The following is a 13,201-nucleotide window of genomic DNA, read 5'->3' on the forward strand; positions in this document are numbered from 1 at the left end:
ATTTACTAGTGAAAAATATAATGCCATGGAGCTTGCTTAATGGAGATGAAAAGCTGAGAGAACATCTTAATGTATCATGTTTATATAGTTTCTCTCAAGTCCCAAAACATTGTTCTGCTTCCTGGTGGATATGTTATATAACTCTTAACATGCTAGGAAGCTACTTGTCCTGCTTTGAATTATTTATTTTTCTTTCCTATGTTTTTTAAATTGTCATTTATTTCCATATTATTTTTACTCAGTTTCCAATATGATTTGGTGTCAGGAAGGTCTTGGACAGGTAAGTGTTCTGGGGTCATAATCATAATTAAGTCTGAGTTCTGATTTCTTAATTTACACAGATGATGAATTTTTTGGATGGTCATTCCATCATTTTTCTTTCTAAGGATCAAAGTTTAAATTGCAATAAGAATTTATGATGTTGTAGCCAGAATTTTTTTTTTTACAAGATTGCTTTTAAATGTTCCTCAGTTGTGGATCTGGTTTCCTTTGTGAAGGGAAAGGTCAACCTTCCCCACAGACTTTGTGCTGCTGTGGTAGCATAACTTTGAACAGTTTATCTCACTTTTGCCAGAGGAATGCAAGGAACATGCAACAAGTGAGCATCAGCAGTGACCAGCTGAGTGGACAAAATGTGCCTCCAGGTAGAGTGGATCTGATGGGTATGGTCCCCTTCTGTCCTGATGGATGGAAGTAAATACTACATTCTTTAAGTGATTTTCAGGGAGAACTTTCAGGGGGAAAGGCAGGAAGGAGGAGAAACTCCAGATTAAATTGCCCTGGAGATTCATCTCAGCCCCTAAAGATACATTGTGCCTTCTCACACCTCAAGAACTGCTGACCCAATCCCTTTCCTCTGCCCAAGAGCAGGATCAGTTATAATTAAACCAATGCTGACATGACTGTCTAGCCTGTCTTGTAGCATCTTCATCACTGGAAATCTTTACTTTCCAAAGTACTACATCCCAGTGCTTCACTGTCATTGTGCTTGGACAGTTTGTTTTTCTCCTTTGTGTCTTCTTCAACTTCCAGTGCTCCATCCAAAGACATTAATTACTGTCCTTTTTTACTGAGACCATCCCTTTCTACTTGGAAGAAAACTTTGACATTACTGAGGACTGTTGACCTCAGTCCTCTTGTTTCTAGGCTCTGTTTTATTTTTCATTAGAATTCATTGTCATCTACACCTTTTCTCCATCTTCTTGCTTATTTGATCTCCCTTAAGTATGGTTTCAAAATGGCACATATTTAGGATGTCTTAAAAACAGCAATTCTATTTCTTTGTCTCACAACATTTGGAGTTTTTGACACATTAACATTACCCTCTTCAAAGTCTAAAGGTCTTCTATTGTCATAGATTATTGTACTTTAATGATTAAATCATTAAAGTGCTATTCCTTAAGACTAATATCAAATTCGTAGTAAAGGTATTTGTCTGACAGACACTTAAATTACTATTTTTCTAAGTTTTAGGTTAAAAAAAACACACTACTGAAAAAAGAACCAGATACATATTGCTTGACAGTTACACAACATCACAGTAGAACTGAGTTTGGAGTCATTGATGGAAAATGGGTAAACTCCTGCATATGATGTTGTTCTGTTATTACATGAATCATACACTCAACAACCATCAGGTTCCTGTACTGAATCACTTGCTCAGAACGGAAGGTTGAGGAAGCTGGCTAATGCTGATAAAAACTTCATGAAATGCAAAGACTAAGTTAACAGTTTGTGCTTCTGCTGATAAGTCATGGATTTAGAATTTTGTAAAAATTACTCTCTTTTCTAACAAAATTACTCTTACACCGTTTTTATTCCGCTCACTTGCATCCTTCCACTATGTACAATGTAACAGTTTAGTCATCTTGCCAGGTTTGTTACCTGAAGAAAGGAGGCAAATTACAGATGAACAACAGTTTAGTATGACAAATGCATTATTTTGTGCTTACATGTTCTGATATTCTGAAATGCAAACAATCAAGAGGCAGTCATTACTAAAGAGATGCATAATTTGTTTGAAATAAGGCTTTGTTGTGTGTAATGTTGAGTGCTATCTTTATTTGGGTCTCAGGCTTTAAGTATTGTGTTTGGCTGTGTTGAATGGCTCCATCTCTACTCAGCTGAAGCAGGTGATGATCATTCCACTTTGGAATAATAATAATAAAAATATATATAATTACAGTGACATAACACAGCCACCTTCAGCAGAAACTTACACATTTTGTTGAAAATGTAAGCGATACCTTTCAGGAATCATTTTAGCACCAGCAGGGAGGTTGTAGCCAGGTGGGGTTTGGTCTCTTCTCCCAGGCAACAGAACAAGAGGACACAGTCTCAAGCTGCACCAGGGGAGGTTTAGGCTGGAGGTTAGGAAAGTGATTTGCCATTGCAATGGGCTGCCCAGGGAGGTGGTGGAGTCACCATCACTGGAGGTGTTTAGGAAGAGACTGGATGGGGTAGTCGGTGCCATGGTTTAGTTAATTAGATAGTGTTGGATGATAGGTTGATGATCTCAAAGGTCTCTTCCAACCTGGTTAATTCTATTCTATCTCATTAGTATTTGCAAGACTAACTGCAGTTCAGGAGCTTCTCTGCTCATTTTTTCTGTGCAAGACAAAAATAAACAGTTTCAAGGTTACTATTTGCTAATGGCTTTTTGATACTTTTTTTTTAAATAGAGCCAGCTTTTGAACAAAGACAAAACCTGCTTTGTGCAGATTCCATATCTTGCCAGGGATGTGATTTACAATTGCATCTTGGTCTTATCAGTTGTTCAGGCTGTTGAATAGGAGATAAAGTGCCTGCTGAAGAGCATGTTTACACAACACCTTTATAGAAGTAGGCAGAAAATAATACTGTTATATCAGTGGGAAAATAAAAGGTGTCACTTAGCTTCAGCTATAAAGAACTGAGAGAAAAATTTTTTTTTTTTTTACTCATCAGACAATTCCATTTAGAAACTGTGCTAAATGTAGGGAGAACAACTAAGACTACAATCTGGGGACACTTTACATATCTTTGTATGCAGATTTACTTTGGCCATAAGGCTCAAGAAAGAGCCTCATCAAAGATCTGTTGTTTTGGCAAGCATAATAACATGATCTTAATTTAATAACTTTTCTGCTGAGTTTTTTGAATTAACTTCTGCCTAGAGGCTGTACTCCAACATACCAAGATTAAGTGCTGTGGGGGTGTTTTTGTTTGCTGGGTTTTGTTGCTTTGAGGGTTGTTTGGTTGGAGCTTTGTCTTGGTTTTTTTTTTTTTTTAAATCCTTTATCCAGAGGCAGAATAAGATGGAGGAATGTTTCTGGTTCCAGTCAGGACATTCCTCTTGTGAGGGACCTGTGCCCCTGTACTCTGCTTTGGTTAGGCCGCACCTTGAGTACTGTGTCCAGTTCTGGGCCCCTCAGTTTAAGAAGGACATCGAAACACTTGAACGTGTCCAGAGAAGGGCAACAAGGCTGGGGAGAGGCCTTGAGCACAAGCCCTATGAGGAGATGCTGAGGGAGCTGGGATTGTTTAGCCTGGAGAAGAGGAGGCTCAGGGGTGACCTCATTGCCCTCTACAACTACCAGAGGGGTGGTTGTGGCCGGGAAGGGGTTGGTCTCTTCTCCCAGGCAACCAGCACCAGAACAAGGGGACACAGTCTCAAGCTGCGCCAGGGGAGGTTTAGACTCGAGGTGAGGAGGAAGTTCTTCACCGAACGAGTCATCCGTCATTGGAACGGGTTGCCCAGGGAGGTGGTTGAGTCACCATCCCTAGAGGCGTTCAAGAGGAGATTGGACGTGGCACTTGGTGCCATGGTCTAGTCATGGGGTCTGTGTTGATAGGTTGGACTCGATGATCCTCGAGGTCCTTTCCAACCTAAGTTATACTGTGAAAAGTTTAGAATTTCTTCTCGGTTTATTGTAATTCTCCTACATTTTAACAGCGTAACAGTTACTGAATCTGCAGTTTGCTTACTCTACTAGTGCACTGCACAAAGTCAAGCCTTTGAAGTCTTCTGGGTGCTTTCTCCTCTACTGTTGTACCTCATGCCAGCAAGTACAGACAACAAGTCATTAAAAACAAGAGATGTCAGCAAGAAAAAAAAAATTATTAGGTATGAAACTTACGTCCGACCTGCTTTCCCCAAACCAATCCTGTCTCCTTAGCAACAGCCACAAGCATGTGACATAACATTCAGGATGCCTCTAAAGAAAAATTTAAATATTAAAATGTCACTTCTCAAGGAGGCATAGTATTTTATCCTCAAGCAGGTTTCAGAAATGCACAGCATGTTTACAGGAAGGCAAGCTTATAAAGCTTCATCAGTTAATAACTAAGTGCATTTCCCACAGCAAGCAGGGCCAGCTGCTGCACAAGGCAAAGAATGACCACATACTCTAACTTACCTGATCTGGGAGCGCTTTGGGAATGGGGAGAGAAGTCTTCTGAAGTGGACTTTAGAATAGTTCTGGTATGATAATCACAAAGTTTATTGCAGTGTTCTTTGTATAAAATCATCCAAAAGTACCTTCAGTTTACTACAGATATTTTAATAGGGTAGGGGGTGAAATAAAAATTATTCTTGCCTTCTGCCGCTAAATAAAATGTAATCATAACATAGATGAATTTGCCTCTCCAGTGTGTATTAACATAAGATTAGAGATTACTGCATTGAAAATCATAGCCAAAGTATGTATTTTTATTTAGCAAATGCTCAATTGTCTGGTTTTGTATGATCTTAACTATTTACTCAATAAAACATAGAAATTAGTAGTAGTTCTTCACCAACACAGAAATTCCTATGACCCAATGCTCAGAAATCCAAGTAATTTACCTTTTTAAAAATTCCCTTTAAAACCCTCCCAAAACCCATTTAATGATGAGATTAGTGGTTAACTTATACAACTCACTGTCTTCAACACTGCAATTATTTGCTATTACACTCTTGGGAGGGAAAAAAAATAAACCTGCTTTTTTTCCTTATAGAATTTACTACCTGTATGTTTGGTTTTACTGTCTGTTCACAAGACAGAAGTTTGGGATCCATTTGAACACCACCATACCATTATTCCTGGTTAGGAAGGCATACATTGTACTGTGATCACTAAACTCCAGCTGACAGAGGAAAGGGCAAAAGCAGCCCTACTTGCAGGTCTGTAAAACTAATTATTATATTGGCCATGCCTCCAGAACTCTATTTCTCATCCTTAATGAGCAATAGAAGGCATAGAAGGGTTAAACATTTACAAGGCAACATTTCCAAGAACACAATAATGGAGGCATATAGTGGGCTGCAATCCTAGTATGGGTTTGGTACTATCTTGGGTTTATTTTTATTTGAGAAATAAGGGATACTTTGTCCTTTTAAATAGAATGCTGAAGACTTGAACTTTGCTACTGATAATGTCAGAAGAAACCTTGAATAATTCTGTGATTGCCCAGCAGCAGCTAACACCTTAGGGAGCATGCAGCCCCCCTTTTTGGCCCTGCAGTGAGCAGCAGGATCAATGATCCCTGTTACCAATCTCTCCCCTGTCTCAAGCACCAGGCTATTTTAGTGGCTATGATACAGTGTTCCTCAGACAGCTATTAAAAGCTTTCTTCAAGGCCTAAAAGCATATAGTCCAGAGATGACAGGGTCAAAAATAGCAAAACCCCACAATTAACAGTACCAGATAATCTTAATGCAAATTACTGAAATTTGGCCAGGGTGGTGGTGGTTGTTTTTTACCACAGATTCACTTTAGACTTTTTATGTCCATTTAATATTAATTTCCACCACTCAAAACAATAATCTACTACTTAACTTCAAAGAGCAAGAAAGCACTATCTCCATACAAACCCAAAAGGGACACATAGCTTCTGTGGCACAACTATGAATGCCCAGACTGCGGTGGGCACATGAATTGCACAACATCTGCCCATCTCCCTCCCCTCTCCATTTTAAATAAATCAATATTTTTTCTCCACTGCCAGCAAATGCAGCAACTGTGGTAACCTCACTGTACCTGCCTGGGCTGCCATCTCCGGGGTGAGCCTCACTGTATTCTTCACTGGAGGGTTACGGTTGCAAGCAAGTTGCTGCCTTTTGCTGAAAGTATAAAAGAAATTTAAGCAGCTAAAACTTGTCAGTTTTTTTAATGTCTACTGCACTTTATCATATAGCATCCAGTTTGCCTCCCACAAAAATCTTTGCCTCGCTGAGGCCATGCAGGGCACAAAATGAAATTTAGGGGGTTATCTATAAGCCTACCATTTCCTAGCCTGACTGGTGACCTAAATAAAACTTTCAGTATTAGGTTTTTCCAAGATGTAATTTGTATTATGGCTGTCAGGAGTTAAGATAGCAGTTGCCATGGAGCCTTAATCTTTTTTTAGGCTTCAGTCAAAGAAAGCTGGAAATCTGTATGCTGGGTAGAACCCTACTCAACAGAATTTTATTTAAATTGGGACAGGATTTTATCCTAATTTCTCTACTGAAAGTTTTTCTCAAAGGTTCTAGAATTCTCTTTATTTTATTCTGTTTTTCAGCAGGAGATGAAAGTTTCCTTTTAGGCTTTTTAAATCACACTATATTCAGCCACAGAAGTACCCAGATTGCTTCCCCTGCACTCTCTCAACTAGAAACTAACTTTATAGTAGTTTTAGTGTGCCCATGTAATTACTGCAGTGAAATTCATTCAGCAGCTGTACCATTTTTTTTTAGTAGAAAATATGTAAAGGCAAAACTTCAGGGAGGGTTTTATTTTCTATGCACCCACTAAGCGCTAATCTTTGCGCTAGAAAACAGGCCTTTGGAACACGAGAAGTAATTACAGCTTGTATCTGTGTGTATGCTACTTCTAACTTCCTTGCTGTATATTTAAGAAGGGAAAAAAAAGTGTGGAATGTGTGATGTGTATCTCTGAAAGAACAAAATTAGCTATGTTCTAGTCAGTACGTTCTGCTAGAATACAGTTGCAGCAGCAAAGCTACACTCTTGTTTAATACTTGAAGCTAAAACATTGCTGATTGACTTAAAACTGAAGTTGCCCTACGAGATAAACCAAAAGAATACAGAAATATGTTGGGGGAGGCAGGGGGGAAGTGCAGAATTTGTCAAAATAAGCTTTTAAAACTCTTATCCTACCCCAGCCAAGAATCAGAAAGTATTTCAGTGCAGTATGAGCTTGATCTTAAGAAGATACTTAGATTCAAAGGCAAATGAAAAGCTTCAGTTAATGGAAAATTTGCCAGAATTTTCACTAAACAGGAACTGTTTCCTGGCCAGTTGTAAAGGAAATCCATAACCTTGTAGATGTTCCAAACACTGCAGGGTAATCAGAAAAATGGCATGAGAGGATTTCAAACTTTTTCAGTTCTATAAGAGTAAAAAATAAACACCTTTTTAATGCAGACATCATAACTCTATGGGTCTTTAACAGTTTCAGAGTTACATCTGGTTCTACCACAGACAGAAAAATGTCTAACTAGCACTGAACATAAGAACAATTCTTGTGGGTTTGAGTGACAGCCCTGCTTCTAACCTTGAGATCAGATGCAAACCCAGTTTCTATTCTACTGAAGAAAAAACCAAAACAAAACAAAAACAAACAAATGAAAGACTACTTTTGAGAAGTACCTGCTAGCAACCAAGAGGAACCTGAAGAAAACTAGACTCTCTGATAATTAAAGATACAAGGAGTATCTCTGATCTCTTAAAGACATTCAGAGACATAATTGTTCACTGTGACCAAGAAAAGCTATGCACTATGAACAGGATTCAGAAAGCCATGACAGTCAAGGGAACTGCTTAAAGAATCTCAAAAGAACTTTGAAGAGGTAAGGCGAATAAGTTAAGAACTGCCTATCTTCAAGATAGGTCATTCTGCCCCTGTACACTGCACTGGTTAGGCCACACCTCGAGTACTGTGTCCAGTTCTGGGCCCCTCAGTTTAGGAAGGAGGTTGACTTGCTGGAACGAGTCCAGAGAAGAGCAACAAAGTTGGTGAGGGATTTGGAACACAAGCCCTACGAGGAGAGGCTGAGGGAGCTGGGGCTGCTTAGCCTGGAGAAGAGGAGACTCAGGGGTGACCTTATCACTCTCTACAACTACCTGAAAGGAGGTTGTAGACAGGCTGATGATGGTCTCTTCTCCCAGGCACCCAGTACCAGAACAAGAGGACACAGTCTCAGGCTGCGCCAGGGGAGGTTCAGGTTAGATATTAGGAAGAAGTTCTATACAGAAAGAGTGATTGTGCTATGGAATGGGCTGCCCGGGGAGGTGGTGGAGTCGCCGTCATTGAAGGTGTTCAGAAGGAGACTTGATGGGGTGCTTGGTGCCATGGGTTAGCTGTTTGGGTGGGTTGGATTGGTTGATGGGTTGGACACGATGATCTTGAAGGTCTCTTCCAACCTGGTTTGGTTTATTCTAATAAAGGTTTATTCTAATAAAGAACAAACGCTTTACTCTGAATTGCAGGGATACACATCTCTGTTCAAGGTTTCTGACCTTTTTTGAGATTGGAAACACTCACAAAACAGCAACTGCCACTATTTTCCTAACCTCATCTGACTGGTCTAATTCAGACCCTCCCAGCATACAACTCAATCTTTCTGGTCTGTGGCATTCCACAGGTCAAACCATACACGGTCTGCCTCAAGTCTCCTTTGCAGACACTAGCCACAGCTGCAGGTCCAGACAGGAAGATACCCTACTTCTAAGCTATAGCATAAACAAGTTGTTTTCTCTTTGTTCATGATAAATTTCTTTGCTGAGTCACTGAGTGAATAGACTGCATTTCAGGAGTAATACTATGTCATGAATTTAAAGCAGGCTTCAGCAAGCAATAGCTACTAAGACAGTATTACTTTTGAAATATACAATAGAAGAATTTCAAAAGTATCACAATGTGATAAAAGTATCTTTGTGATTTGCAGGGGCTTTTATCGTTGCTCTGGATTTAGTTATGTACAGGGGAAAAAAAAGGTTTAGATTTGATTGCAACATTTAAAGCAAGTTGGGCTTCTATATGAACCCTATGGTATTTTTGTAGTCTAAGGTGCTAGTGTCAAAGACCTGCAAAGCTACCACAGATGAGACTTCTTAAGAAAAGAAATACATATGGGGATAGAGGGAAAAAGAAATCTAAGCCCTTCACTTGCTGGTATGGCACTTGCTGCAGTTCTGTCTCAATGTACTCTTTGGGTCTTAGAGGAGACTGAACAGGGAGCAGTTAAATTCAGCCGAGTCTGAAGAATAAAACCTTTAAGCATCGGATCTGTTGCAGTCAGAAGTTAATAGAAGCCACAGAAGTGCCAAACTACTCATTTTTAAGCATGAACTCAGAAAACCTGTAGTAGTTACCTTGAAGACAAAGTTAGAGGCTTTAAAAATGAAGAAAAGATATCTTCAAATACAGGAAGCACCCTCTTCTTTACAAAGACCCACTTCAGCTCTAAAAAGAGCATCCAAAATAGAAAAATCCTTAAATTCAGGGAAGAATGGGGCATTTCACTTACCATCTTTCTGTACTAGTTTCAAGACCTGTCAGTACTACATTACTATCTCAGGATGTGTAGCTTAGTTAATGACTGGCAGGGAAACAGTGTTAAAATGGTTTAAGTAAGGAGTTGTTATCACTGTGCTAAAACCAATTAAGAGATGCTAGGGTACAACAGTATGCAGAAGGGTACACTTTAAAAAATTGTACCTACCATGGCTGGTAATTAACTGGATTAATTATTTGGATTCAGGCAGCTTACACAACAGAATAAATGCACAATTGAAGGAAACCTCTATTAACCTTGTGTACTATTCCAGACCTGCCAAAATTCCAGTAAAAAAACCCCAAACCAAACAAAAACAACAACAAAAAAAGTAACTGCTGAAGATAGCAAGAGTTGCTCCTTGTGTTTTCAAACTAGTAAGATTTTTATTAGGGGTATTTTTTGGTTTGCTTTGATTAAATGATTAATCAAACTGTTCCACAGGACAATGATCAACACTCTGATACCATCCCTTTTTAATTGTTTATGGGGACCTTTTGCTACTGCTGAACTTCCATTACCTCAAAACTGAAAGGCAAAAAGCACAAGCTTAGAAGCACACCCTATTTCCATAAGCTTCAATAAACCAAAAATGTAGCCCATGCTGTTAGGATGTATCATTAACTTTCACAGAGGACAGAGTTTCCTGTTCAGTTACCTGTATTTCTATGAAATGCCAGTGTTTGCTGCCCAGAATTTTATTGTTTGGTTGGTTGGGTTTTTTTTTCCTCCAAGAAGCTAGACTTCACGCATGCCTGCCTGCCCCCCATAGAAGCATTTGAAGCCAGATTGGATGGGGCTTTGGGCAACCTGATCTAGAAGACATCTCTTCCAACTGACAAGGGGTTTGGAACTAGGTGATCTTGTAGGTCTCTTCCTGTGACAATCAAGACATATCTTGAAGATGAACTGGTTATGAGGAGAGGCTGAGGGAGCTGAGCCTGCTTAGCCTGGAGAGAAGGAGACTCAGGGGTGACCTTATTGCTCTCTACAACTACCTGAAGGGGGGTTGTAAACAGGCAGAGGTTGGTCTCTTCTCCCAGGCAGCCAGCACCAGAACAAGAGGACACAGTCTCAGGCTGCGCCAGGGGAGATTCAGGCTGGAGGTCAGGAGGAAGTTTTACACGGAGAGAGTGATTGCCCATTGGAATGGGCTGCCTGGGGAGGTGGTGGAGTCGCCGTCACTGGAGGTGTTCAGGAGGAGACTTGACAGGGTGCTTGGTTGCATGGGCTAGTTGATTAGGTGGTGTTGGATGATAGGTTGGACACGATCTTGAAGGTCTCTTCCAACCTGGTTTATTCTATTCTATTTCTCATTTTTATTTCATTAGTGAGGTTCATCCCTTTAAGAAAGAAATCAACATTAAGAAGCAACATACAAGTCCTCTACTTACCTTTCTGATTTCAAACTAGCATCTTATCTTCAGCAATTACCATTGATCTTCTATGAAAATGGATGCCAACCCACAAAATCTGGGTTTGGTTAAAAGAGGTGGTAAAGTGCTGAACGCCAGATAACATCAGATCTTTTCTCATGTGCAGTTTAACAAATTAGCAAGGCCACTTAAAAGAGATAACTTTAGATACACCCATGTATATCTGAGACACTCTGCTAATTGGCTTACAAAATTAATTCTGCATTTGAGTGATTTCATGTACTGTGCAAGCAAGTATCATTTCCCCATCAGTATCTCCACAGGAAGCCTTGACAATTCATATTCCCTACTAGAAGGGCCATTAACATAAAAGCAAGCATCCTTGCATTAAAGATATTTATCTGGAACACTTTCAGAATCTAAAATTTCCTTTCTGTAGCACCACAACATATACACTTCCTACTTTAGCAATTATTCCAGATGAACAATTATATAAGGTTCCCAGCTTTCTCCTCTGCCTCAGAAAAGTGTATTCTTGATTTAGTCAGTAGAAATTCAAGCAATACTTTTCAAGATAAACTAGTAATGTTAATAGTAGCTATTTCATTTGTACTGTCTTCCGCAAGTTCAGCATTTAAGTAATGTTTGGTTTTTAATATTAGGGAGCAATGCCATTTTAGGTAGACAGTAGGTGTTCATACAATCTGCAGCCCAAGGCTTCCAACCAATTCTTTCCAAAACCAACATTTAAGAATTGCAGCAAATAGACAAAGGAGTAAAATGCACAGCAGATGACTTACACCACTTGTCTCCAACGGCTGGTTTTATCATTCCTTGTTAATAACCACAATCCACCCCCTTTACAAAGCTTGCATTTGCAACCTCAATTAGCTACTAGGCATGGAAAGCAAGATAGGGCCTTGGGATAAGGTTTACTGTCTGTCCTACCCTGCTGAGGGTGAGAGCCTTTACAGTAGTTTCCTGCAAGAGCTGTTTGCTTACTGCAGTACAGTTCTCCCCAGTAGAGCTAATCCACTTAAACCTACAATTTTAGAGCAAAAATTCAAAACAGTGGCTTCATGCTCCCCTGCCATATGCTAACTACTATTACTTGCAAATGCTAAATTCAGATAAGGAATCAGATCATAACTGTGGAAACAGGCTCGATATTTTACGTAGCTCATAATATTTAGAGTCCTGCACATTGATTCACACCATCTGTCCCAACAGCACTGAGTCTTTCTTTATGCCAAGTACAGTGCTCCTAGCCCTCCAGCCCCGACCGCCACAGCCCTCTAGTGGTGATGAAGGAGGGAGCTTGAATGGCATTCAGCCATCAGGGATTGCTTTTCCTCATCTGCCTTCTAGGCTGCACTCAACTCAGCACAACTGCTTTTCAGTCAGGCTTGGTGCCTCTTTGAGATGGTGCTGTCAAGGGATACCTTAGCAATGAAGAGCAAAGACCTATGGAGACTTCAGAATGCTTGCAACCCACCTAGAGAAAACCCCCACAGCCAGCCCTGCAGAGCTGCCTTGCCAAGCCCACGAGGACACAAGCAGTCTCAAAGAGCAACACTGAAGCAGGATCCCTGGGTGCAATTTTTGGTACACCACTCACGTCTCAATTAGTGTCTCTCATTGCAAAGAAACAGGAACAGCTGTTTTCATCTTCTTTTCCACCTTTAAGTTGTGAGTCTGAGGATGTTCACTTTCAACTACCACCCAAGTAGTGTTTAGCCACTACAAGTATACTTCAGGACAACACTGTTACATAGCCTGTCAGAAACATGAAGGAATTTGTGTGGTGTTTCTGTGCCAGCCACATTTATGTGTTGGGTTTTTTGTTGGTTTGTTTGGTTTTTTTTTTCCAATCATCTATCAAAACTTTTGTTGAAAGCTTGTGTCTTCAGGCTTTTTAGATAGTTGCCCAAGGCCAAGAAACTGTGGTGCTGTGCCTAAACCCGTGTGGCCACACATACACTAATACCACTTAAAGAAAACCTAAGTTTACATCCCAGAGAATACCAGTCCTCTCAGCTGTCTTGAGATTATGACAAATATTTCATCACATTTGCAAGTTCTGTTCCCTGAGGTGTCGATATACCCTCCTCTCAAGGGATCTTTCCTCCACTTCAAGGCTTATATAGACAGTGGGAAAATATAACCAAGTTTTGACATTAGAGAGACCATCTTAAACAACAGAGACCACACCAGGATGTTCCACACAACTCAAACAAAGCCTACTAAGAACATCCAGAACAGTGTGCACACCATAATTCTATCAGATTCAAAAACCAACTCCCAAG

Source organism: Melanerpes formicivorus, unplaced genomic scaffold (assembly GCF_026170545.1).
Source record: "Melanerpes formicivorus ecotype bairdi unplaced genomic scaffold, bMelFor1.0.p_v2 SCAF_4, whole genome shotgun sequence".
Lineage (NCBI taxonomy): Eukaryota > Metazoa > Chordata > Aves > Piciformes > Picidae > Melanerpes > Melanerpes formicivorus.